Below are 27846 nucleotides of genomic sequence, written 5' to 3' on the forward strand. Positions count from 1 at the left end.
ACAATTCTTACTTGCTTTACATCTAAAGTTTACTTTGGTATGATTGTTTTACAGGTGCACTTGAAGTTTTCCATGAAATAAGTAGGATTGCATTTAATCCTAATTAATTAATTAAATTAATTTAATTTAATTACCTATTCACCTCAAAGGTGTGGTACCTCTCCCAAAACAGAGATTTTAATACATCTAACAATGTCAGAAAAATATGTTCCACCGTTTTGAGAGTAAGAAGGGGTAGTAAAAACACTGCCTCAGTTTAATATATGTATAATTTTTTTTCACACATTGGAACTGAAAGCATTATTAGAAAATCTTATTATCTAGCAATAACCTGTTAACTCAGTAGAATAAAGCCAATTTCTCCCTTACTCTTTTAATACTGTTTTCTGAAGAATGAATTTAACTATTTCACTTTTTTTTTTTGGTGTAAGGAATTAACATATATGATAAAGGATCAGGGTCAGCACCTGGGAACTGCAGTATTTCTGTAGGTCTCCAAGGTCTCCAAGAATCATACTTATCACTCCTGGAGATATATCTTTGTTGCCAAGAAATTATCTGAAAAAGCCTGTAGAATTAGTGGTTTAAAACAACCTGAATTAAGTATTTGAGCAGTTACAGAGAATTAAAATAATATTTGAAGAAATTACTGTTTCACAAGTGTACAGTATTAAGCACAGTGCTCTTGAAGCACTAATTTTCTTTAAGAAAGTCTCCCATTCAGTGATTACCTTAGTTTGAGAAACTGTAATTTCCTATAATTATTTCATTGTCACTAGTGCATTGGCTGTCACTTTGGCATTAACAGTGTTGCATGCTCTTTTAAAGGGTCACTATTACCAATTTCAGTCCAGGCTGGATAGACTGACGTGACAATAACAGAACGGAAAGGTTACATCTTAAACGTATTAGCCGTGACACAAGCAGTATCTAACTTAAATGAAATCTGACAGTTTTTGGTGCTCAGTTCCTTCAGTTTTAAAAATGGACTAATAATCTAATAAATTAATACTGCTGAGAAACATCATCATTTCAAGAATGAGTACTCTTTAATGATTTTATATCCTAACACTTCCATAATTGCTTTAAGAAGTACCTTAAGAAAAAAAAAAATTAAAAAATGTTCAGTGCATTTTAAACCTATTGGACTGAACTGGTGATCTGCAAGCACAGTAGTTTAGGTACGCTTCCATATAAACTGCTTTCCTTTTGGAATAAGTCCTACTGAATGCTACTCCTGGCTCTGTAAATGATCTGTCAAAAGATGCTACTGCAGAAGTTTCCATTTGAGAAGAACTTAAGAAAAAAAGTAGTGGAGGGAGAGGCACATGTCCTCCCAAACTGCCTGTCAGTCTTGTTCAAGAGTAGATCCAGATACCAAATTTATTCCCTTTGGCAGCAGAGGATGAAACATTTTTAAAAGAAGGTTTCCATGAAAAAGTATTCCATAAAGTGTCATAGTACTGGTGACAGATTAAGGATACACCCACTCAGAAAGCTTTATGTAAAATTTTTACGTTTCAGATTCTGTTTTCACAAGAAGATGACATAAATATGTTACAATTTTTTTTAGCAGGATCTTTCTAGTGTCTTGTTTATGTATCACTCGGCAATAAGCAGAGTGGAAGCACTGTCATTACTTTGCAGGTTATTAATTTGATTTCTGCAGATTCTCCTGTGATTCTCCATAGTCATCTACACCTACGAAGCCATGTACGATGACAGGATGCTGACTTCTGTTTTCGGAATCTTATAATTGTATTATTATTTTTGAATTGGGAACTTGAATATAGGTTACTGCTTGTATGAATAATATTAAGATATAAGGGCAACATGTAGACATACCCAGGCTGGCAAAAAAAATATAAAAAATCAACTCACAGAAATCAGGAAATAAAATATTTCCACCTAATCAAAAGGAAATTTTTACCTGTACATTTTGCAATAAATTTGCCAACATTTATAACTTGATCAAGGTTAAATATCATCTCAGTTACCAAGACATCAGATAATAACGTTACTTTCAGATAGACAAAAAGGCAAAAGTACATTTCCAGTCACAACTGACATAATATTAAGAGAAAATCCTAGGAGGGAGCCATGAAAAGACATTTCAGAGAGTAGAAGTTATCTATGGAGAAACTCTGTGTTGTTTATTCAGGTATACAAACTTTATTAAAATATTTGTGATATCAGAGAAATCAGCAACCTTTGAAATATTTAAAATAATTGGTTCCCAGAAGCTAGATGAAAAATTTACCTTTCTTCAGTTACGAAGAAATATTTGCTATAGCAGCTGTGAAGTAAGGAAACTGATAAACAAAAGTAATCACTATGCATAGTTTTAAATTAACAGCTTTAAAAGAGCTATCCAAGGAGCAATCTGGTCTGCTGATGTCCTATATCAACCCCTGAAACACTAGAAAGTCCAGAGCCATGGAAAAAAATTGATGTTGTGGCAATAAAAAGTTTCATCTGTATTAAGCAAGTAATTCTCAATCTATCAACTGCATGCTAATCTATTGAGAAATAACAGGTAGGACTTAATTAATAAAGAAGGACAAGGCCATGTTAACTGGCATGAATTACACAAAAGTGCTGATGGTGTACTTAATAATTAAGGGAAGGAAATTAAACCAAATCAGCATGGATTTATGGAAAGTAGATCTTATCTTAGATCCTAGATATCTTGGAAAGATCTTTCTTTTTTTAAGCAGTTATAAACTTGGCTGATAAAACCAACAGTGCTGATGCAACTTGCTTAGATTTTAAAAAGACATTTCTTTTGATACCACAGCTATTCAAATTGTTCTCATTTCTTATTTAAAATGTAAAGTACCCCAAATGCTGAAATCAATGAAACATTGATTAGTTAATAATGTGACTAAAAAAAAAAGAACTGTCTGTTACTAGGTTGGTTGTCTACTAGGGTCCCAGATACCTAGTTGTGTCTAATACCTATTTCACATAATCTAAAAAAGATGTTAAAAAAAAAACTCTAGTCCAAACAAATAATATTTGTAAACGACAAAACAATCAGACCACTAATCTTGGATTACCTGATGAGTCAGAAAAAAAAGCAACTACCCCCTCTTCCCGTATAGTTTGGTTTTCAATGTCACTAAAGGCAAAATAGTGTTGCTAAGTAGCAATAACATGGATTATATTTCTAGGATGCAGGACTCTGAATAACTTCATAATCAAATCACTACAAGCCAATGTCACAGGCAAAACAATAATAATAATAAAAGCTCTGGGGGGTAAAATAATAAAATATTGTGCATATATGACAGTCCTCTTACACACCTCCTACTCCTACTCAAATACTGTGTTTATAATTCACAGAGGATGTCAAAGAGCTGAGAGCATTCAGAGAAGAACTATTATTGATTTAAAAGTGTGGAAATTATGCCTTCTAGTGAAAAATTCAAGTCCTTATACTAATGGAAATGTTAAAGGTGGTGTGTCCAGAAGTAAACTACCTTTAGAATACAGAACAGCCAATGGAGTGTTTTATGTATTAACAGCATGATGTCACAAAATTAAAGGCTGAAAATTAAGGCTTGAAATTCTTAGGCTGAAATAACTACACGTTTAATACTCCAAAAGATTAAGCATTGGATCAATTTTACCATGAGCTTTTATAGCATCTTTGTCAACAAATGTGTTTTGTTTTAAAACCTGATTTTTTTTTTTGTCCTCAAATATTTGTTATAGAGATTTTATAAGATCTATTGTCTAATTTAGAGAGATCAGACTAGGTAATTGCAAAAGTTCTTCTGTTGTTATTTAAGAATACTACCTCACTTCATTGCTTAAACATAGCTCTCATTGATCATTTCTCTGAAACAGTAAAAGGTGCACCTCTTTTAAGAATAATATAGTCTCCCTGATGATATTCTACAATATGGAATACAGATATTTAGGAGGTAAACAGACAGCTTATCTGCAGTTACCATTAATGTTTTCAGTTTACGTTCTTATCAAAATTACATCTGTTCTTACAGCCTCGTTCATTGCACTGAGAAAGAGAAAAAAACTTACAAATTCTGCTTAACTGTAATAAATTCTGCTAAGCAAACTCCACAACTGACTGGCTTGAGGTTTTGCTATGGCTGTTGATCAAAAGGCATTAGAAAGAAGTGCAAGTTTAAGAAATTGCAAGCATCACTTCGGAGCTGTTTTTCATTTTTCCCCTTTTAAAGATCCAAGTTCAACAACTTTACAGTACACACATATGTAAGAATGTATTATGTATTTTTTAAAAATATTATGAAAGCATCGTTATTGAGAAAATATAGAGATCCAAAAAATTTACATTTTTTGAAACATGTTGTATACAGGCAATATCTTCCATTCATTCCATGTACAGGCATCATTAAGCGTTGCCTGAAATCCTGCTGTTCCAGGAAGACAGTTACTTGAATCTGACACATATTTAAGGATCTGGTACATCATACATGTCTGTTGTGTCCAAAAATCTCTAACAAGGAAACAATCAGAGGGCTAGAGCACCTCTTCTATGAGGACAGGCTGAGAGAGTTGGGGCTGTTCAGCCTGGAGAAGAGAAGGCGCTGGGGAGACCTTAGAGTGGCCTTCCAGTACCTAAAGGGGGCCTACAGGAAAGATGGGGAGAAACTCTTTAGCAAGGCCTGTTGTGACAGGACTAGGAGTAATGGTTTTAAAATAGAGGGAGGTAGATTCAGACTTTATATTAGGAAAAAAAAAATTATAATGAGGGTGATGGAACACTGGAACAGGTTGCCCAGGGAGGTGGTGGACGTCCCATCCCTGGAAACGTTCACGGCCAGTTTGGACTGGGCTCTGAGCAACCTGATCTGGTTGGAGATGCTCCTTGCAGGGGGGTTAGACTAGATGGCCTTCGAAGGTCCCTTCCAACCCTAACGATTCTATGATTCTGTTATTCTAAAACCCCACAGGCTCCTACTTAGAGTGTCAGAATTGTCAGCATTTCTTAAAGGAGATATTAAATCGGCACTTACACTAATAAATTATTATTATAATTGCATGGAACAGTTCAAGATCAGTTTTGAGTATGTCTTCACAGAAAGCTACAGAAACCTTCTCAGCAGGTTGAAACTTGTTGACCTGATTTCTACTTTCATAACCCTTTAAGGGCCAACATGTTTTGCTGATACCATCCTCTGATCACACTCATTAAAATTCTTTGTATCCATTCGTATCTGCACTGCAGGATCATCTCTGTAAAGCTGTATTTTCATCTTCACAAAACAGGTAAAATTATTCATAAAGCTATCAAGTAATTACTTTGCAATTACCTATATTTATATCACATTTTTCATTTGGCCAATTGAGATCATTGTCCCAGTGACATGAATGCACACATTTCTGGATGAAACAAAAGAAACAACATGCTAATGGAATGTGGTAGAATATAGTGCCTCATGTCCTCGTGTTAGATGAGAAGAATTCAAGGCCAGTGGCGCTGTTTTGGAATTATGGATGCAGATACTTTAAATCAGAAAAAAAAAAGGACATTCTTTCATATCACATTTGAAAATTACGAGGTACACTGAAATTACGAATTATAAGCACTTTAACATTTATTGTAGTCTATCTAATTATTATGAACAACAAAGATATTTAAAATATTAATGTTTTTATATGTTTGCCTTTGGGACTAAACTCTGAAGTTCTAATTTCTAATTCAGGAAAAAAATGTTCCTATTACTTCCACACCCCCCTCCTTAAAACTAGAGTTATTCATGACATAAATCAGAAAATATTTTATTTTTATTATTTTATCTGTGAAAAATTAATATATTACCTTCAAAATAAACGTGTTTTTTTTTTTTCTTTGAAGCTAAGTGTTATCAAATGCTAAGTAACAGCATGATAGTTGGGTAATGTTGTACCTTTGTTTTGTTCCATCTCTGGAACATATACATGGACAAAAATATTTTACTCTAACTAGATACTTGCTTCCATATAGGAGTATCAAGGTGAAACCTCAGTCAGGTCTAGAGAATCTAATGATTTCACCTGGCCCTTAATTCAGCCAAACTCTGCAAATGGTTCCCTTGGTATTTTTTGAATCAGGAGAAAATAACAGGCCTTGAATTCTTATGTGGAAGGGTGAATCAGTACTTGCTGAAATACACTGAATTCCTCTATTAATGATCAGACAAAGAACACAGCAAATACTCCTTCTCTTCCCAATATTTCTCTGGCAGTGTATCCAGATGTATTCAAGGCTATATAATGTCCAGCCACAGCTTCACTTCTAAGTGGTCAAGCTACCATCACGTTAGTACCAACGTTGCTTATTCTGTAATGCATTACAATTTAAACAAAGTTTAACATCAATGTCATTTCAGTTTATACAAAACATTTGACTTCTATTGTCTTACAGCACTAACAGCAGTCCAAGGCAATCAATACAGAGCTCTTTGACTCTGCACCCCAGGAAATAAACCTCAAACACGCACTCCTCCAAAACACACAAAGTATCTCTGCCAGAGCTATCTTTATAACTGAGATAGCTATCAATTTCTCAATTATTTCAGGTCAATCCTAATGAAGTGTCACTGCAATCCCTCTCTCTCTCTCTTTGAATTCATCAAAATGAAAAAAAAAAATGATGTAAAGGTTTTACATCATGTCTTTGAATTATAACTGCTTTTCTGTTTATTTGATATCATGGAATAACCTTCATCAGCTCTCCCACTTTTGTTGACTGAATTCTGCTAACCCCAGGTGGCACATGAACAACAATGTAAATTAAATTTGACATCTCTATTGACTGAGTCATTGAAAGACAAAAAGCAGGCACCACTGATTTCCTAAATGTTATTTTGTATTAGAAAAAATTCCACCTTTATTTTTCTAACAAATAAAATTATATTCAGAATAAATTATTTCCTCTTATGATAACTGGAATGACAATATAGGCAGTTTACGTGCCTCTTACTATTGAAGTGGCTGATTACTTTGAATAAACACACCTTTGTTGCATTTGCTGACAGTATCTGACCATTCAGACTACACTTATACATGTTTGTGATGTTGCTACGTCCTTTTGTTTTTCTGAAGTTTATCCTAAGTAATTTATGAGGCATTATTGCTGAAATTAAAAGAAAAGATTGCTCTGCTTGTGCTAATCCCAGAGCTGTTAGAATCACAAAAAAAAATCAGAAATACTAGCACAGCAATCTCATGTATTTGAGACTTTAGTTTTGACAAGTGTGTTGTCCAGATGCCACAGGTGCTCTTTGCTGAAAACATCTATAAACTTTACCTTTTATAAAACTTTGGATTGTCAGTCCACACATGGTCAGATCTGTGAGGTATCAGCAGTTAAATGCTCTGGGGACTCAACATGTTTCATTTAACACAGCCTATATCCACTGCTCATATTGAATCTTGTCTTTGTGGAGAAAGCAAGATTTTTTCTTCAAAAGCTTCTTTCAGGGCTAAGGACTATAATGGAACTTGGTACAAAGCAAATAAGGAAGACTACTATTATTTTTTTCTACAGTCAATAAGAAAGGAAAGAAGAAACAACTTTCTGAAATATGAAAAGAACAAGAAAAAGATAAAACAACAGAAGATGGAGCAAAAGGGTAAACACGAGCAGCAGAAAGAGGAAAAAGAAAACATTTCTTGCAGCCTGTCAAAACCTCCTGAAAATCAGTGAACTACAAAGCTTCCTCAGAGGTAAGCACAAAGACTGCTTTCCAGTGTCTGTCACTTACATGCACCCCTTGGTAAAGTACTTTTCAAAATCCCAGTCTGAAGATTAAGACTAACAGGAAATTAACAGGCAAGTAATGTAAAAAAAAAAAAAATCAAATAAAATCTCCACCTAATTAAAAACAACACCCTCTGCCCTCCTCCAGTCCCCTTCCCCCACCAATCAAACACAAATGTGTCACAAGTATATCAGGCTGTAAAGGAAAAACTGAAAAGGCAGAACATGCCAGACTATATGTAACCTGAAATCACCCTTGCACATGTAGCCATTTTGGTATAGTTTTTAGTTAAATGATCACGTAGTATTTCCCACAGGATCCCTACCTCATTTAGGTACATTATACTGGAAACGGACAGGACTATCTGTTTCAGACAGCTGAAGTTCAATTTGCAAGGGTCCTAATTGTTGACAGTCAAAACTGAAATCAGTGGGAGCTCTGGTCTGAATTAAAGTTTTGTGAAAGTGCTAAGAAAACTGGAAAAAAAAAGTCGGCCTCTTAGCTTGTTGAGTAGGGCATAAAAACTGGTCAGCAATTTTGGAGATGCTGCCTACCATTTGTGATGAAGTTCCCTAGTGAAGTGTGGATAATATAATGTTCTCTCAGATAACCACTATAAGGATAAATTCACTGACAGCCTGGAAGAGTGAAAATATTCTGAATGAAGATTCCAAAGTCAAGCTCTTACAAAACCTGATAATTCTTTGTTTGCTAAAGATTTACTTGGTATAGAACAGGTAGGACTAGATAATACTCCACAAATAGTGAAAATAAATACTAGTATTTTTTTTAAGAAAAACACTAAATGCCTGTGTTTCAGCACTACACAGAAATGACTGCAGTCAACCATACTGGACACAGACATAAACAATTTTGTTAGCTACCTTCTGTTTATGATATGTGGTCACTACTCTTTTAGAGCTAAGCATATGTCCAACACAGTAGTAATTTTCTCCACAGATATAATGTTGACTGTTTGCGCATTACAGGATAATATCATAGAATCACAGAATCATACAATGGTTTGGGTTTGAAGGGACCTTTGAAGTAGTCTAGTCCAACCCACCTGCCATGGACAGAGACATCTTCAATTAGATCACGTTGCTCAAAGGCCCATCCAACCTGATCTTGAACACTTCCAGGAATGGGAAATCCACAACTTCTCTGGGCAACCTCTTCCACAGTCTCACCATAGTAAAGAATTTCTTCCTTATGTCCAATCAAATCTACCTTCTTTCAGTTTAAAACTGTTACTCTAACATGTTCATGCCTTTCTTGTACTAGGAATCCCAGAACAGGATGCAGTACTGGTGAGGCCTCACAAGGGCAAAGTATAAGGGCAGAATCACCTCTGTCGACCTGCTGTCCATGCTTCTTCTTACGCAGCCCAGGACACAATTGGATTTCTGGGCTGCAAGTGTATGTTGATATCTCATGTCCAATTTTACATCTACCAATATCCCAAAGTCCTCTACAGAGCTGCTCTCAATTCATTCATCACCCAGTCTATATTGATACTGGGGACTCCTCTGACTCAGGCTTTGCACATGTCCTTGTTGAACTCCATGAGGTTCACATGGATCCACTCCTCAAGCCTGTCAAGGTCTGTCTGGATGGCAACCCTTCCGTGAAGCATATCAACTTCACCACTTAAGTTGGTGTCATTTGCAAATTTGCTGAGGGTGCAATTAATCACACATTCTATGTCATTAATAAAGTCACTGAACAGTATCAATACCAGTAGGGATCCCTAAGGGACACCACTTGTTACTGATCTCCACTTAGATATTGAGCCATTGACTGTAGTTCTTTGGACGTGACCATCCATCCAATTCCTTATTCATCGGATAGTCCACCCATCAAATCCATATCTCTTCAGTTTAGAGAGAAGGATGTTGTGGGGAACCATGTCAAAGGTCTTATAGAAGTCAAGATAGATGGCATCAGTTGCTCTTCTCTTATCCACCAATGCAGTCACTCCATCATAGAAGGCCACTAGGTTAGTCAGGCATGATTTGCCCTCTGCGAAGCCATGTTGATCGTCTCTAATCACCTCCCTGATATCCATATGTCTTGACATGTCTTCCAGGAGAATCTATTCCATAATCTTCCCGGGCAGAGAGGTGACGCTGACAAGTTAATAGTTCCCAGAGTCCTCTGTTTTAAAAATAGACCTGATGTTTCCCCTTTTCCAGTCACTGGGGACTTCATCTGACTGCCGTGACTTTTCAAATATCACGGAGAGTGACTTGGCAACTACATTAGCCAATTCCCTCAGGACCCTGCAGTGCATGTCATTGGGTCCCATAGACTTGTGTATGTTCAGGTTCCTCAGACGGCCTAGAACTTGATCTTCTATAACGGCTGGGACTTCATTCCCCATTCCCTGCCTTGAGATTCAGGGTCTCAAGGAAGTGGGAAAAGCAACTGCTAAGGCAAAAAAAAAGTGAAGTGCCTCAGCCTTCTCCATATCAGTTGTCACCAGATATCCTGTCCCATTTATTGGGGGGATACAATTTGGTTTTTTTTCTTCCTTTTCTAACTAATGTAACTGTAGATGCCTGTCTTACTATTCCTCACTTCCCTCAATTTAGCTCCAACTCGGAATGCATGTCCCTGTTTCAACTGCAAATGTATTTCCCTCTTGTGTTGCAGTTTGACCAAGAGGTTCTTCATTGGATATGCCAGTCTCCTGCCATATAGTCTGAGCAGAGTCAACCTTCCAGAGTGTATTGTTTGGAACAATATAGCATTATCTACAATAGACATTTTTTGTTTGCCTTTGGGACTAAACTCTGGAGTTCTGATTTATGGAAAAAAAAATAAAATCAATCAATCAATGTATCAAACTGCTCTGTCAGCATCAAGTAGCAGCCCAGATACAGAGATAAAAGTATTAAAACACAAAACTGCTATTTATAATCTTGCACAAGTACAGACATTCACTGACCCTAATATGAAATTCAAATGTCTGTGTTTTGTTTCTGGGGAAATGAACATTGTTTTCAACTTATATGTGCTCTAACTACAAAATAAATCATCCAATTTTACAACAAAGCCAGTAAGAATTCTAGAGAAGCTAAAACTTAGTCTGTTTTTCAGGACCATTTGTACCAAGGAGATCTGTGAAAACAGAGATACAAAGAAATCTTCTCTAGTTTTGTTTAGCATAGGCAATAAAACAGACATCAGACTGATTTGAAAAGGTGTAACACAGTTTTTAAATTGTTTCCTAGTACATCTCATGCAAAGGTTGCAGGGTGCTTATTCTAAAGCCAGAACATACGCCTGTTTATCTTTGCCTATACATAGGAAGGGCAACATTAACTTCAAATAAGCTAAAAACTCCTTTAAAGTCATGAATATTAAAATCTATTGTTCAACTCCTTCTCAAATTAATTTTACCTATTTGATGGTCTGAGAAAGATGAAAAAAGAAACGCTAAAAATTCCTCCAAGCTCCTGCCAGTTTTGGTCCAGCAAGGAAAAAATAATTCTTCTCAAGCCTGAAGTGAACTGTCAGACTTTTTGCACTTTTAAAACCACCTAAAAGTACAGTAGATAGAAGGAGGATGTGGTAGTGACAATGCGCTTTGTAAAGTTTTTGGTACACATTAGAATGAAGAAGGAAGGTGAGTGTACAGAGGGAGTATATTTCCCCTCTCTCCATCTGGTAGCTGAGGCAGAGACACTCCATGCTATGAAGTGGTCTCCCCTTCATTTCCACATGATTTTCTCTCTCTTTTTTTTTTTCACATCCTTCTCCATCTACCATTTGATCATTTCCACCATCTGTTAAAGCAGGCAGAATGGTGGTAACGGCTGACAAAAAAGTTCCCTGTGGCTTCCAAGCAGACATTTCTTGCACAGACAAAACAAGTCCAAATATTTTTTCAAGCGATGACAATTAATTTGGCTAGCTGTTCATTTCAGCTGAATACTTAATACAATATGCAGTTTTTAAAATAATTTATAGGATTTTTTAACGATGATTCAGATTTTAACACTATAGAACATAACTACATACTCCATTTTTGCATTAAGGTAATAAAACCTTTGGAAAGCATATTAGAATTCTAAACATTGCATTAATGTATTTATGTTTTATTAACACATATTGAAGATTGTTTATTCTAGTTCGATCAGTGCAACAGAATTATCAAATGAGAATTAAATTGTATCTCTTCAGTAAAGATCTATACAGAAGATGCTCTAATTCAAATGACATTTATATCATCTGTATATTGATGTAGTTCCATTAACTTTCATGAATTCCTTTGAAATTTTCACCTTTTTAGAAAAAGGGAGAATGAAGCTGAGAGTCTAGTCAAAAAAAAAAAAAAAAGAAGTAAGTGGCAATCATCTGGAAAAACGTTCCACAGACTGCAAATTCACACTTTTTAATTCAAGACAATGTCAAAAATCTCACTGGCAGCACACTAAAGAAATGTGAAGGGGAAGGGAAGAGACACTCATTTTTTCCTGCTTCAGTAGATCTAGTAAATTATATGTTTATTTGCACACATACATAGTTTTTCTCTGTAACCAGATCTAAATATTTGCAAGCACTCCTTGACTTGCTTTGTGTATACCTTTTCAATTTTTGCTTTTTGAAGAGTCAGCTTGAGAGTCAAATTTGGAAACTTCTCAATACAAGGAAAGCTTCATTTAATTGCACAGTCATTATACCTTGAACCAGAATTTGTTTTCATATGTTTGGGATTTGTGAAGAATTAAGATAAAGAGGACAGGACTAGCAAAAGAATCTACTGTCTTTCCATTCGTCTAATCACAAATTTTAAGTAAATGGCAGGAGAAATAAAGCATAAACTTGAAAGCTCAAGTTGTCCAATTTTCAACAGATATATTTGCTGTAAAGAATGAAAGTATTCTCTAAGCTTTGGCAAACTGTTCAAGTTGTCTTGCAAATCTACAGGACTCAATAAAAATTTAGGGCATTCATTGTCTATCAGAGTTAAGCTTACTTATCTACATCTACGATTTCAGATTATGCCATTCTGGAAGCTATAAAATTCTCTAAAAACATCTTATGCCATTCTGCAGTGTTTCTATAGTGCTTCAAAGATCATATTTAATTTAAAATAACACAAACACAGCCATTTGTTTAAATACTAATTTTAATATAAGCACTATAAATCCATGTACTAGGCCAATTATTAAGCATCCTAAATTCAGACGGCATTTGATACCACTTCCACTGACCAACCAGGTAGGTGTTCTGCTATTTAAAAGATAAAGAAAACATTATTCAGATAATTTATCTTCCTAAAGTGGCTATGCACCATTTCAGAAATGGATGTTTTACTTTTGTCAAGTAATTTTGAAACGCTCCCTACATAAGGACTCAAACATTTAATACCCTTGATTATCTTTATTTTTTTTTAAATAGTGAATATACTTAGTCTTCTTCCAAATGGTATCTGTCAATATCACAATATGATAGCATTCAAACATTTATGTGCAAATGCAGAGCATGTGCTATTTTGTCACTTAGCAACACTGCGCAATAATTTTGCCCTCCTCCCCACCTTTCTATTCTCATGCAAAATGTGTTCAGGACAAGAAATGCTTAGAGAAAAATTGTTCCTACAGTGAGATGTTTTGACATAAAAATCTTTTTTTCATCAAAGATGAAAAGCACCTTGTCATTCATTTCTAATTACAGTCTCCATTCTGTCAGTACAGAAAGATGTCAGCTCCCCGTGGTGATGTCATACATTGACATCTACAAAACTACATTGGACTTTGCCTACTCTTGATATTTGCCAAGATCAGTCAGTGTCAGCACCGACACACATCGATAAAGGGAATTTATGATTATGAGCATTAATTGTGTTTAAAGTCAAGAAAAGGGTATTATGCCTTCTGATATCAATAGTTGCTGAATCATCTTCCAAAACAATGGAAAAAGCTTTGTTTCATATCCCTATTCTGTGATGCTAAGAAGCTGAACTGCAATGACAACAGAGATTTCACACTCCAAAAATCAATTTGAAAAGATGTAAACTTATTAAAGATTAAACCAAACTATTTAGTGTTCTGCAATTAGTGTTAACATCCAGGCTAAAACTACCAGCAGGGAAATAGCTGAATGGAATTGGTAACCATGTGAGAACGCAAAGCCTTTGAGAAATTCTAATCCTGGCCACACCAGCATTAGACAGTCTAATTCAAACTACAGACACACTCATATTAGCATAAATCAGGAGAACAGATAAATAAATCCCCCTCATTAGTTCTACTTAACAGAGTGGCTCTTATTAATTGTCTAAAAGTAGTAGAAAATACTTGTATGAGTATAAGCTAGAAGTTTATTTTACATCTCATTAGGAATTATTTACAGCTGTCAAGATAACCACAATAGCAAGAACTTCAGCGCTATTGACAAAATTGTCTAATAGACATTCTTGGCAATTTCAAAATGCTGTGATTTAGACGGTCAGTTATGAAATTTAATTATAGAGTCTCCGAGTTATTAATGAACTCAGCACAGATATGAAACACTACTGAGTTAACTATGGTCCATAATATTTTCATAGAATCATAGAATACTAGGTTGGAAGGGACATCAAGGATCATCTGGTCCAACCGTTCTTGGCAAAAGCACGATCTGGACAAGACGGTTCAGCACCCTGTCCAGCTAAATGGTAAAAGTGTCCAATGCTGTGGAATCCACCACTTCCCTGGGGAGATTATTTCAATCGCTGATTGTTCACATTGTGAAAAACTTTCTTTTTCTGTCCAACTGGAATCTCCCTGGGAGATTTTGCCTTCTTTACTGTCAAGGAAGAAACTTTTCTCAAGTAGAGCATGATATACTATATTGCTTCTAATACCTTGCTTTGAACTAAGAATTGGATTTTCTTCTTGAGCTAAGACTATTCTTAGTCTCTTTTTAGCTATGCGTGCTCCTTCTTATAGAAAACTGCTCTTAGAATCATAGAATCATAGAATCATAGAATGGTTAGGGTTGGAAGGGACCTTCAAAGGTCATCTAGTCCAACCCCCCTGCAAGGAGCAGGGACATCCCTGACTAGGTCAGGTTGCTCAGAGCCTCATCCAGCCTGGCCTTGAACGTTTCCAGAGATGGGGCCTCCACCACCTTTCTGGGCAACCTGTTCCACTGTTCTATAACTCGCATCATAAAAAAATTTTTCCTAATTTCTAATCTAAATCTAGCCCCCTCTATTTTAAAACCATTACCTCTCGTCCTATCGCAACAGGCCCTACTAAACAGCCTTTCCCCATCTTTCTTGTAGGCCCCCTTCAGGTACTGGAAGACCGCTATCAGGTCTCCCCAGAGCCTCCTCTTCTGCAGGCTGAACAGCCCAAACTCTCTCAGCCTGTCCTCATAAGAGAGGTGCTCCAGCCCTTTTATCATCTTCGTGGCCCTCCTCTGGACCTTCTCCAACTGGTCCATGTCCTTCTTGTGTTGGGGGCTCCAGAACTGGACACAGTACTCCAGGTGGGGTCTCACAAGGGCAGAGTAGAGGGGGAGAATCACCTCCCTCGACCTGCTGGCCACGCTTCTCTTGATGCAGCCCAGGATGCGGTTGGCCTTCTGGGCTGCAAGGGCGCATTGCCTGCTCATGTTAAGCTTCTCATCCACCAGCACTCCCAAGTCCTTCTCCTCAGGGCTGCTCTCAATCCATTCCCCTCCCAGCCTGTATTTGTGCCTGGGATTGCCATGACCCAGGTGCAGGACCTTGCACTTGGCCTGGTTGAACTTCATGAGGTTGGCCCGGGCCCACCTCTCCAGCCTGTCCAGGTCCCTCTGGATGGCATCCCTCCCTTCCAGCGTGTCAACGGCACCACACAGCTTGGTGTCATCGGCGAACTTGCTGAGGGTGCACTCTATCCCACTGTCCATGTCGCCGACAAAGATGTTGAACAGGGCCGGGCCCAGCACGGACCCCTGAGGGATGCCACTCGTGACCGGTCTCCACATGGACATTGAGCCGTTGACCACCACTCTCTGAGTGCGACCATCCAGCCAACTCCTTATCCACCGAGTGGTCCATCCATCAAACCCATGTCTCTCTAGTTTAGAGAGAAGGATGTCGTGCGGGACAGTGTCAAAAGCTTTGCACAAGTCCAGGTAGATGATGTCAGTTGCTCGTCCCTTGTCCACCGATGCCGTCACCCCGTCATAGAAGGCCACCAAATTGGTCAGGCACGATCTGCCCTTCGTGAAGCCACGTTGGCTGTCTCCAACCACCTCCTTGCTCTCCATGTGCCTTAGCATGGTTTCCAGGAGAATCTGCTCCATGACCTTGCCAGGCACAGAGGTGAGGCTGACTGGCCTGTAGTTACCTGGGTCCTCCTTGTTACCCTTTTTAAAAATTGGGGTTCTGTTTCCTCTCTTCCAGTCATCGGGGACCTCACCAGACCGCCACGACTTCTCAAATACGATAGCCAGTGGCTTGGCAACTTCATCCGCCAGTTCCCTCAGGACCCACGGATGGATCTCATCAGGACCCATGGACTTGTGCACCTTCAAGTTCCTCAGATGATCCTGAACCTGCTCTTCGAGTACAATGGGCAGTTCTTCATTCTCGCAGTCCCTGCTTGCACCTTCTTCAGCTTGGGCTGTGGGACAGGAACTCTTGTCGGTGAAGACTGAGGCAAAAAAGTCATTGAGAACCTCAGCCTTCTCCATGTCCTGGGTAACCAGGACACCAGTTCCCTTCTGGAGGGGGCCTACATTTACCCTGGACTTTCTTTTGTCCCCTACGTACCTATAAAAGCTCTTCCTGTTACATTTTATATCCCTGGCCAGATTCAGTTCTGCCAGGGCTTTGGCCTTCCTTACCTTATCCCTGGCCACTCGCACAGCCTCTTTGTAGACCTCCCAGGCTACCTGTCCCCACTTTCACCCTCTATAGGCTTCCTTTTTCACTTTCAGTTGGTCCAGGAGCTCCTTGCTCATCCATGCCAGCCTCCTGGCCTTTTTGCCCGACTTGTTTTTCATCGGGATGCACCTCTGCTGAGCTTGGAGGAGGTGCTCCTTGAATATGGACCAACTTTCCCCAGCCCCTCTTCCCTCCAGGGCCGCTTCCCATGGCACTTGGCCCATCAGGTCCCTGAAGAGGCCGAAGTCCACCTTCTTGAAGTCTAGGGCAGAGAGCTTGCCATGTAGTTTCCTTGCTGCCCCGTAGATCTTGAACTCCACCATGTCATGGTCGTTGCAGCCAAGGCTGTCCTTTAGTTTCACATCCCCCACCAGCCCCTCCCTGTTGGTGAGCACAAGGTCGAGCATGGCACCCCTCCTTGTCGGCTCCTCTATCGCCTGCAGGAGGAAGTTGTCATCCACGCATTCCAGGAACCTCCTGGACTGCCTGTGCCCTGCCGTGTTGTCTCTCCAACAGATGTCAGGGTGGTTGAGGTCCCCCATGAGGACCAGGGCCTGTAACCGTGAGGCTGCTCCTATCTGCCTATAGAGCACTTCGTCTGCTCTATCCTCCTGGCCAGGCGGCCTGTAACAGACCCCTACCGTGACGTCCCCTGTCCGTCCCCATCCTCTAATCTTGACCCATAAGCTCTCTGTCAGCTCCTCCTCCATCCCCAGGCGGAGCTCCACACACTCCAGCCGGTTGCTGATGTAGAGAGCGACACCCCCTCCTCGTCTCCCCTTCCTGTCTTTTCTAAAAAGCCTATACCCCTCCATGTTGACGCTCCAGTCGTATGTGTCATCCCACCACGTCTCCATGATGCCAATGAGGTCGTAGCCCTGCTCGTGTGCAAGCATCTCCAGCTCTTCCTGTTTATTCCCCATGCTGCGTGCGTTGGTATAGAGACACTTCAACTGGGCCCCCGACAAAGCCGACTTGCTGGCTGGAGCTACAGGGGTGCTATTGGACCGCAGTTTAGGTTTATTTGCACTTATCTGTGATCCCCCCTCAGCTTCTGGACCACAGCTCTTGGAAAGACCTGTCCCAAAAGGTTATGAAAGCATAACCTTGAAAGAAAAATAAAAGTGAGGCAGAATCAAATGTCTATTGAAGGACCACATTTTTAAGAGAGTGAATTATCATTCTAATTTCTATCTAAATAATCTTGCTCCAATAAGAAAATCAAACTAAAATGCACAAAATGTATTGAATCTGTCACATGTCTCTGTGAGAATGGCACTGGACAAGTCCTATTTTAACACACAGATATAGAAAAGAAATACCTGGGGTTTTAATATATACATATATACATATATGGAAAATACTCTGCAGTGTCTGACTTATCATATGTATCTAGTGTATAAGATGGATATCAGACTCTACAAGATGCTTGTAATATAGTATGTCATCATCATGTAACAACAGATTGGTTACTTGTATGTGGGGGACAATTGCATGTAATCCAAGGGTCTTTTTTTTTCCTTTATTAGAATTCTGCAGAAACTATTACATTAGTTTCACAAATGTTTCCTTTGGCAAGGATTCAAGGTGAATCCACCTTTCCAGTACACATGTGAATCTGCAGTGCAGGAGGGTGTCCTTGTCGAACAGTCACCTCTAGGGTGGTACAGAGTGGGTTGAGATATGGGTTATCAATAGACTCCTGCTGTGAATCTTTTCTTTTGAAATTCACTGCACGTGCTCTCATGCCTACTGTTGGTATTCCAGTGCTTTGAAGCTGTCCAGTTGGAAGCTTCAGTAAAGCCAGTATTGTGGATAGCTGCAGGGGACTCAGTGTAGACATCTATTTATCAATAATTAAAATAGATGCAGCAGAATATTTTCTACTCTAGTCATCTTAAGTTAAATCCTTATTATAGAGGTTAAATGCTTATGTCCAATAAAGAATCAAAGGCATTTTTGTAGAGTGGAATTTTCCAAGCAGCCTGTGTGAGTTTAGTGTCTGGCCTTAGTTGGATTTTTTAAGAGTTTGATAGAAACAGAAAAAAAAAAAAACCAAACAACTCTAATCTTCAGGAAAAAAAACCAACTAACTAGTGCTCCAAAAGTTCAAGCCAGATGACCCAAGTGAACTAGAAACAATCACAAGAAACTTTATATCTTAAAGATTTTCATAATTTGTAACAGTGACGAAGTGATGATACACACAACCAGGAAGCACTATGGACTTCACTCTCTGATGCTTCTGCAGAGCAAGATATCTCTTGACCTAAGTAAATTCAGGAATATTCATAAGGTACATGCAGTATCTAAATTAGATTTCATTGAAAATAAAAGGCTGCTTTTTGTCCCCCTCTGGAGATACCTCTATAGGTGCTCTGAAACTTTTGTTTGTAATTGTGGCTTTGAAATGAGGGGATGGCACAATAGGAAGATAACCTTGATTTTAGTATTTTAACTGAATAAATAAAGAATTAATAAAAACAAAACTTTAGGAAGGTGGGAAGAAGAAGGAAGTTTCCACAAACACAGAACAGTCTACCCATATCAACTGTACCTGATGAACATATAAAGGGAAATCTTTAATCATCTCCTTAATTAAAATCTTAGGATATTTGAAGCACTTCTATTTTACCAATGCTAATAAATTAGAAAACTATATTAAACAGACTTCTTTCATTTTAAAACTCCTAACAAACACTCATAAGGGACTAAATGCTAAAATACACTTAAATAAAACTATGGTTATTTTTAAATTAATTTTGTTTAAAAGAAGGCTCCCAGAAGAGACACATATTGCCTCTCTTCTTCAGCTATGGAGACAAATGACAATACATTTGTACCAATTTTACTTCTCACTCAAAATAATCAATAGTAGCCATGAGTTCCAGGCTGGACAGTCTCTTGTTGCTGGGGTTACAAAGCTGGTCAGCACTGACTGTACTACAGGAAATGGAAACCTATCAACTAGAACTAATGTAGGAGAGTGAATTCTCTTTTCCACCTTCATAAATTGATACCTGGTAAGTTTTACCTTTTAAACTCTTCCAAAATGAATGATACATCACAGTACAGATTATTCTAGGAAGTGAAGTAAGGTTATGGATTACTTTAGGAAGGGAAAGGGATTGGAGGAACAATTCCTGAGAATGAACCTCTCTCAGGAAATTAGGTATATATTTTGTTTTCTGAAGTAAAACAATAATCACAGTTACTTAAATATATTACTCTTATCCAGCATTTTCATAGCATCAAAGCTCTGAAGCCATATGCTTTTACGTGTCACCTAAAAAGAAAACAGCCACAGCTCTGCTAGTTTCTCACCAAAAGCAAGGCTCTTTAAGGGTTACTTTAGCTAACACAGTCATAGTAAAGAGAACTTGGCTTTTCATCATGTAAATAGAGCATTCAAATAGCCCATGGAAATGTCAAATTTTGCCCCTAGCATTAGGGTTCTGAAGGAGGCACCATTGCCTTTCATCAGGACATAAGTCTTGTTATTGATCCACATTTGTCTTCCGGATCGGACAACACCCAGATCCCAAGTGGGTTTTGAGGTGTAGAGGAGTGAAGAGGCAAAGTAGCAGTGGTGTGTTTGTCTAAAATTAGAATGCTAGAGAAAAAAAAAGGAAATATTAACTAAAAAACCTAAGTGAAATTAGCTGTGTGATTAAGTGGGAGTTCAGTAGGAACTGAGTCTACTTTCCTCAGCTGTGCTTGTATCACACTTTAGGTGCCTGAGTTTTTACGGACTTCATACATAAACTTCTCTATTAAATATGACATAGCCGCTTCCATAAAAATTCTGAAAGCAATGATCATTTCCATTTGGCAAGATCTTTCCAAAGCTCATGGTAAAACTTCGCTGTCAGATTAGCATTATAAGGAATTCTCACAGCTTCTAAGGAGAGAATAATAAATTGTCTTTTTTAAAATTTATTCTATACTGAGAATTGGCTCATTCTTTTTAACAAAAATGTCATTTTTTTTTCAGAGAAATCTTCGAAGAAAATTTCTGAACAATTTCTTTACAGATCAGAAATTACTGTAAGAAATCATATAAAAAATCTTTCAGAAACCAAGATAAATGAATGTGGAATGCAAGCTCTTACTCTCTTTTCCTCACCATGATTTAATATTCTGCTGAAATTTAAGAGATACTAAATCAAATTCTAATGTTGTCTTACAAAAGTTACTTGCTAATAATTTCCACAGAATTGCAATTGTTTTACTCTGATGTATACAAAACAAAATTTAGGCTACAGTGAGATGAAGTGAAGACACTCCACAAATCCAAGTAGACTTTAAAGTTTCTAAAGGGAAAAGACTTTTAAAACTAAATAAAGACTATAAGCATTTGCTTTTCTAAAGGCTGTCAAATTAAAAGCTTTTACATAACTCTGCTAATATAGAAAACCCTGGACACATTACTTGTTCTTCAGTGCTCTTAGAGACATTAACTTATTATAATTTTAGTTTACAGTTAAAAAAGAGAATTATATTAGATGAACCTTAATGTTTAATTCATTTTAAAAGGCAATTTTAGTCACAAGGAGGTTGACATTAGTCACATACATTTATTCTGAAGTCAGCTGCAGTTTTTTAAAGGTGCTGCAAGTCTGTAACTGCTGAAAAACTGGTGTTTTAAAACAAAAACAATAAATTCCACAAACTGAAAGACGTGTAAATGCAAAAACATTTGTTTTCATTTTAGTAAAGCCAGTAGAGTTGACCATCTATGTATTAACTGTTTTGTTGTTGGTTTTTTTTTTTATAAAAGTAAAATCCCCCTCTGAAAACATAAGGATTTAAATTTCAAAATGTATGTAGATAGCTGTATAATCAACTGTATTTGGTTTCTTGTTGGGTCCAAATCTCCAAATCCCTTGTCAAACATGCTATCCACACTTACTAAAGACAGAGTGTACTAAATAAAGCTCAGGATTTTTTTATTATTATTCAAAAGAAAACATTGGATAGCTATTTATTACTCTATTCTTGAGCTACATCCAATTACTTTTACAATGTATGGCATGTTTCAGTATTTGACAGAAAAAAAAAATTGCTGATAAAGAAATAAGAAATAAATAAGATGCTCTCTCACATCTCAAAGCATAAACGACATTAAGTACTAATTCCATTCCAAAGTAAATATATTTGATTAGCACAACGATTTAAACAAATGATTTGTTTCAAAGGATGCAGTAAATCTGCCATTTATTCAAATATTGGTAATAACTCTAGCTGAATTGCATAAAGATCATGGATATTAGAGGAAAGATAAACAAATGCAAATTGATTATCACAATGTAAATACGCTATAATGAATTCTCTATCCTATGTAAGCAGCATCATCCCCAGCAGCCTACTGTCTTATCCTACATTCTTAATCCAGTGAATATATATACATAGATGCTTAAGACTAACTTTAAGTCAACACATTTACAGAAAAGACTTTTAAGCTGCTTCTGTGTGGCTGTAAGAGATTCTGTAGCACCCAAATCAATATGCACTGCTTCTTATTTCTTGACTATGGTGTTAGGATTTTCTCCACACTCACCTTCAACAAGTTTAGAGCCCTCCAATGAAGGCGCTTGCACGCTGTAGCCCAGTGACGTTTTAGGCTCTTCTCTCCCTTGCAGGGTAGAAACAGAAGTCCGATACAGAAGCAGCAGAAGACAAGAAAAGGTAAGTGTCCCCGTGCTCCCCTTACCATAGATAACAGTAGCTGGGCAACTGGACTGTATGCCATGTGAACGGATTTCCCAGCACAGTCCAAGAGCCTGTGTGCCCAAATGCCGACAACCCTAGAGAGGAAGATGCCAATGGCTGCTCTATTAAATGGTACAGGGGATTACAAAGAAATTTTGGAAACAAGGGAGTGAGCTTGAAAAGAAGTACAAAAAGACCACGGCAGTTTGAAAATGCCAGTTGCCCCGCTATCGTTGCGATCTCTGCCTTGGGCAGACCATCCTCACTGTTGAGGGCCACAGGGAGCCTCATGCAGCCAGGGCACCAGCAGCGCAGGTTGCAACGCAGGACCCACAGCTCGCGTGTGCACCCGTGGGGCCTGTCTCACCAGTGAGTGGGCGAGTAGGGTGCAGGCAAAGCCAGAGCACGCGAGCAACTGTGCAAGTGTGTGCAATTCACATTAGCATAGTATTAGTTGTTAAAGGCTGCTTAGAAATTTTAAGGGGTTTCTTGCAATTCTACATATGTCTAGCATTGTAGTTTATATTTTGTATTGTTGATACTGATTCTGAATATACAGTTCATTGATTGCTGGTTAATTATGTGTCATTAATAAATCAATAAACCACTTGGAACTAGATTTGATTTAAATCGTCATGAATTGAGCTCTTTTTCTGTCCAACATTGTTAAAGATAGACTTCACGTTAAAAGAATGTGTCTTTGAATAAGCTCTAAACACATGGCAGAGAAGGAACATCCAGGAGCCAGAAAAGTGAACATATTTCATACCCAAATGTTAAGCAGAAGCTTTCAATGGTTGACTGACCTGTGGTAAGGGAATTGAGCGCTGAAATCAGGATACTGCAACAGAAGTGGCAAATTTAAGTATGTATTAGTAGATACGGGTCAGAAGGTGACTATAATCTTGACCATATATGTATAGTCCCTTTGAGTAAAAAAGGCTCTAACAGATAAGTAAGACTCAGATTAGGCCATCTAATTGAGGTATGTCAGCTGGGAGTAATTGCTCTTTGAAGAAAAGTCAAATGATGACAAAATGCTTTTATAATAAGAATCATGAAGTTTTGTTTTGCTAACCATAAGGATGTAATTTCCTCAGCATTTCATTATAAGGGTTGAATGCGTAATACAAACAGCACATACTCTGAAGAAAACTATCTCACACTAAACACAGGTTATAATTATTAAGGTTTATAGAGTTGCAACATAAAAATCCTGTTACTCATTTTCTACATACCCTATTTTGCAAAACTTTAAGAAGATGATTTCCGTAACGTGATACTGTAGAGAGCTGCCAAATGAAGTTTAACATGTAATACCGGGTCGATTCATCCCAAATAGGCATCCCAGGTTCCTTTTATTGGCAGACACCCTGAGGATGATTTAGATGTCTGTTGAACTGAATTATGTCCTCTTATTTCTTTCCACTCATTACAAACAGAGACTCCGCAATGAGGCTCAAAACCAGTGTTCCTTAGGTGTGTAGTAAAGTGTATGGAAGAAGAGTGGCTTCTTTTTTTTTTTAATTTATCTTTTTTAAATCAGTATCTTGGACTGGCTGTTTCACAAATTGCAAGTTTGGTATAAACAAAGTTAAAGATAAATAAAGAAATCATGCTCTCTAATTCACGCATGCATTTCTAACCTCATACAATGGGAATTGAAAAATGCACACTCATTTGTAAAAAGTGTATTTTAACTACATACAACTTACATACTACTTTAACTACATACAACTACATATCAGCTAAGTAGACGCTACCACATACGCATCCATTAATTCAGTTGCTAAGATCAGTACAGTCACATTTATTTTAATGTGCAAGTTCCAGATTCTCATTTAAGTGAACATTCATTTGTCTGGAAGACTGAATTTATGTGGGCACTAATTTGTTATGGAAAATGAATGCACTATGCGGGAAAAAAACACATTTCTTCTTCATCAGATAAATTATTTTTAAATTTAGCAACATGACTGATTACTTATGTATGACAATTACCACATTTTCAAATAGGGCCATTTCAAAATTACTTATATTGAGGTCTTAAGAATCATTAAGATTTTATTTGTTTTTACCATTAAAATCGATAAAGAAAATAAATTATTCTGATAGATTTCATACAAGCCTAAAAATATTAAAGAAAAACATTTGGGTTTAAAATGGAGTCATTCTTAATCCCCAGCTGAATTATTACTCTTTTGCTATGTTCACAAACAAGACTCTTTTACAAATTATGATCTATGTGTTAGAGCTTTAATAACACTGATGACTTAGTAGAAACTCAGTAGGATAATGGTATATGTTCATTTTCCTTTCTACGAAAGGGAAATAAAAACAAGTAATAAAACCAGCGTTTAAAAATCTCTCTTTCTTCTGCTGCTCAATTATATATTCTGTAGGAAAATCAAAGGCAGAAGTGGAAATTCAAGCCTAATCCCTAATAATCCAATCTAATTCTCACACAACCCTTTATGCTTCCTGTATCACCTAGATGGTTAGTCAGTAGTTACACTACCACCACCTATGCTATGCTATGGATTTTACTTAACTGTTAAAAACAGTGAAGCAGACAATGTTGGCCTCTGAAGTTGCTCAGCTACATCATCCTTCTCATTAGGCTTTTTTTTTTTTTTAAGTTGATGCAATTTTATGCAATGAATAATCTTGTTTCTCTTTTTTTATGTTTATTTTTTGTGCTCTGGTCCCCACATCATTCTAGTGAGTTAAAAGGCTGCAATATGTTTTATGCCTTCTACTTGCTAAATTATTTGGGAGATTACTTGACTGGCACAGCTGTCCATTTTTTTCCACTTTATCTTCACACAGTGTTTATACTGGCTCATTTGATTCCCTAGTGACATGATGTTGTCAGTCATTCTACGAGCTCTCTTGGATTTGTCTTCAGAGAATGAATTGTTCATTTATCAATTGATATTGCGTTAATCAGATCCTCTTCTGAGGGTTTTTTGCCACCCTCCTTTTCCTACTCAACTCCCAAATCCTAAAATGTATTTTAGCTATGAAGGGGAAATTCTAATGGTAACTACTTAGCAATGGTAATTTGTGGCTGAGGAATGATCTGGCAAGGAGCGCAGGAAGGCTCAACTATAAGAAGGGGTTAAATTGGTTTGAAGGAGGAATGCCAGAGACAGAAGGATTCTTTGTAAGGGAGTGACATTTCACTCAGTGATGAGATAAGAAACAGCCTCAGCATCACTTCTAGTCATCCCGGTATGGGAGAGCTCAGGGTCCCAAGCGCAAGGGCCACCTTTGGGCAGCAGAGGTAAGCTGGCAGACAGACCCGTGGGCTGACTTAGGTGCCCCAAGTAACAGCTCCTGGGATTGGTGAGGGAACAGGGGTATATAAGGAATCTGCCTGGGATGCATCTTTGCAGACTCCATATAGAATTGCATATTGCTATAGGATTCTGCTCAATATTGTTCATTAAAAAAAAAAAAAAAAAGCACAAATGTGTTTCATTTGTCTCAAGGGATACAACAAAAATTCCCTAACAGTTACCAAACTGATTAGTTGCTTTATAGTCTTAATGAGTTTTGTTTGTTTGTTTGCTGGTTGTTTTTTAAATTTTTTTTTTTTTGGTAGTCTATTTGATACAGAAACATAAGAAGGCATGTAACATAAGAACTTCATCTTCAAGATGTAGTTCCATGCTACTTCACATTTTTCTGTCTTTCTATGAATCCATATTTTACCAGATTTGGCAGTTATCTAGTTTACTTCATGTGACAGAAAACCCAGGCAAACATCAGTTGCAAGAAGTGATTTTACAGTGGCACAATCAATAAATTTGAAGCCTATACTTTCAAAAAGCCCCCACGCAATCCCATAAAAAGATATGAAAATCAAGGTAAGAGGCAATTATGTGTGACTGCCAAATTCATTAACATTAACTAACAAGACTGTTGACTTCTAAAAATTGCTTGTGTCAGGTGGCAATGACAAACTTTATAAGACAGTACTTGCAAAATGTCATTTAATATTTTGCAGCTCATTTCTATCAGTATCAAATATTAGATTAAGACAATAACAATGTTCACATAAATTTGAAAGGATTAATTACAAAACTTCTTTAGAAACCCCACTGCCTATGTTATTAAGAGGATTAAAATAGCTTTCATTCTGAGGACTTTAGTCAGGAAAAATACTCCTACTATAACAAATAAATACTAATAATTAGTATAATAACAACAAATAATACTTAGGTTTGGTTCTTTTCATCCTGTCAAAGTAGAAGTAATTTTTTTTTCCCCTGAAACTACTGATAAAGGAGTTGTGCTGCATATTAGGGATGTTTAACTCTTACTTTCAGAGTATCTCTGTTATATTATGTAATGTTTTAATTTTTGTGTGAGGCTATGGATTTTCTACTATTTTCTTAAAAGCACTGCAAAACTCAGAAATACATCCCATTTGCCCAGATGTCTTTTCTAGCTTAGAGTCCAGAAAAGTAATTTTTAAAGAAGTGTTTTATTTTGCTATTTGTAGTATAGAACTCTTCTAAAAAAAAAAAAAATCACATTATGCAAAAAAAAAAAAAGCTAATTTTAATTCACGTGGATATTTGCAAGACTTGAGACATGAAAATGGATTCAAATCTGAAAACCTGAGGCCCAGTCAAAGTGTATTGACAGCTTCTTTATCTCTTTTCTAGTCATGTAAAAGGTAGAGTGGTATAAGCACCTTTATGGTATTTTAGCTTTTTTCTTTTTTTTACATTTAGGGAGATAAAGTGAAACCATAATTATAAACATATGTTTTACAAGTACTTCTGAAAACTTTAAATGTCTGTGAATGTAACATAAAATGAGATAAACACATGCTCATAAGAAGTTAGTTATAGTTGTGCCTGTATAAACTGTATAATGAAAAACCTAACCAGACTTAAGCTTTCTCAATGCCTTTTTATTATCAATTTCAACTATCGGTTTTCTATACTAAAAAACAAAAATGAAAAATATGAGCTCCCCTCTAACTCAGGGATTTCTACCGCTGACTATCACTCAAATATCTGAATCCCATATAAAAGGGTAATAGTTATACAATATCTGAAAAGACATGGTCAATGAGCTGTCTTCAAGATTCAGATGCCTGTCACTTTGAACATTTACATTAACTACTCACAAAGTATATATAGCTAAAGTAAGACTTTCTCCTGCTCATTTCTTAGGAAAGGATGGGTGGCTGTGCAATATCCTCCCCAACAACCACCTGCCTGAATTTATCCCCATTGTGAATGAGTGGCTGCCTTGTAGCTAATCTCAGCCTGGCTGCTGAGAGACAGTGGTACAATGGGCACAGCTGGACATGCCATGGCCAGGTTGGAGACTGGGCTTTCATATTCAATTTTTTTACAATGAAGGTGGTGAAACACTGTAACAGGTTGCCCAGAGAGGTGGTAGATGCCCTGTCCCTGGAAACAATCAAGGCCAGGTTGGACGGGGGTCTGAGCAACCTGATCTGGTTGGAGATGTCCCTGCTCCTTGCAGGGAGGTTGGACTAGATGG

At 37.4% G+C, this 27846-nt stretch overlaps 1 protein-coding gene across 3 annotated transcripts in view; it reads right to left on the reverse strand.

Annotated features, from left to right (window-relative positions):
* The window catches only part of CNTN5 (contactin 5), a 674955-nt gene that overhangs the window by 445649 nt on the left and 201460 nt on the right, over nucleotides 1-27846 (reverse strand). The window contains exon 1 of one of the 3 annotated variants that reach the window (XM_086739603.1): nucleotides 22166-22263. The exons of the other annotated variants lie outside the window; for them this stretch is intronic. The gene's annotated coding sequence lies outside the window, so the exon portion shown is untranslated. Of the gene's footprint in view, nucleotides 1-22165; nucleotides 22264-27846 lie in introns of those variants that run through there. 3 annotated transcript variants of the gene reach the window in all.

Source organism: Chlamydotis macqueenii, chromosome 1 (genome assembly GCF_036417535.1).
Source record: "Chlamydotis macqueenii isolate bChlMac1 chromosome 1, bChlMac1.mat, whole genome shotgun sequence".
In the NCBI taxonomy this organism is placed as follows: domain Eukaryota; kingdom Metazoa; phylum Chordata; class Aves; order Otidiformes; family Otididae; genus Chlamydotis; species Chlamydotis macqueenii.